This window comes from Sebastes umbrosus, chromosome 22 (assembly GCF_015220745.1).
Source record: "Sebastes umbrosus isolate fSebUmb1 chromosome 22, fSebUmb1.pri, whole genome shotgun sequence".
NCBI lineage: Eukaryota > Metazoa > Chordata > Actinopteri > Perciformes > Sebastidae > Sebastes > Sebastes umbrosus.
The window spans coordinates 4,444,452-4,445,582 of NC_051290.1; positions in this window are offsets into that span (position 1 = coordinate 4,444,452).

The following is a 1,131-nucleotide window of genomic DNA, read 5'->3' on the forward strand; positions in this document are numbered from 1 at the left end:
GTTGTGACCTCAGTTGTTCCAGATTGATCAGTTGTGGATGTGCCACTAGTTTGCCCAGGTGTAACTGCAGTTATACCAGTCTGATCAGCTGTTGAGGTGCTTTCAGTTGGCCCAGTTGTGACTTCAGTTGTTCCAGATTGATCAGTTGTAGATGTGCCACCAGTTTGCCCAGTTGTTACTTCAGTTATACCAGTCTGATCAGTCGTGGATGTGCTTTCAATTGTCCCAGTTGTGAACTCAGTTGTGACCTCAGTTGTTCCAGATTGATCAGTTGTGGATGTGCTACTAGTTTGCTCAGTTGTTATATCAGTTTTATCTGATTGATCAGTTGTGGGGGTGCCTTCAGTCGGCCCAGTTGTGACGTCAGTTGTTCGAGATTGATCAATTGTGGATGTGCCACCAGTTTGCCCATTTGTAACTGCAGTTATACCAGTCTGATCAGTCGTTGATGTGCTTTCGGTTGGCCCGGTTGTGAACTCAGTTGTGACCTCAGTTGTTCCAGATTGATCAGTTGTGGGTGTGCCACTAGTTTGCTCAGTTGTTATATCAGTTTTATCTGATTGATCAGTTGTGGGGGTGCCTTCAGTTGGCCCAGTTGAGACGTCAGTTGTTCCAGATTGATCAGTTGTGGACGTGCCACCAGTTTGCCCAGTTGTAACTGCAGTTATACCAGTCTGATCAGTCGTTGAGGTGCTTTCAGTTGGCCAAGTTGTGAACTCAGTTGTGACCTCAGTTGTTCCAGATTGATCAGTGGTTGACCATCCACTAGTTTGCTCAGTTGTTACATCAGTTTTATCTGATTGATCAGTTGTGGGAGTGCCTTCAGTTGGCCCAGTTGTGACGTCAGTTGTTCCAGATTGAACAGTTGTGGGGGTGCCTTCAGTTGGCCCAGTTGAGACGTCAGTTGTTTCAGATTGATCAGTTGTGGACATGCCACCAGTTTGCCCAGTTGTAACTGCAGTTATACTAGTCTGATCAGTCGTTGAGGTGCTCTCAGTTGGCCCAGTTGTGAACTCAGTTGTGACCTCAGTTGTTCCAGATTGATCAGTTGTGGGTGTGCCACTAGTTTGCTCAGTTGTTATATCAGTTTTATCTGATTGGTCAGTTGTGGGGGTGCCTTCAGTCGGCCCA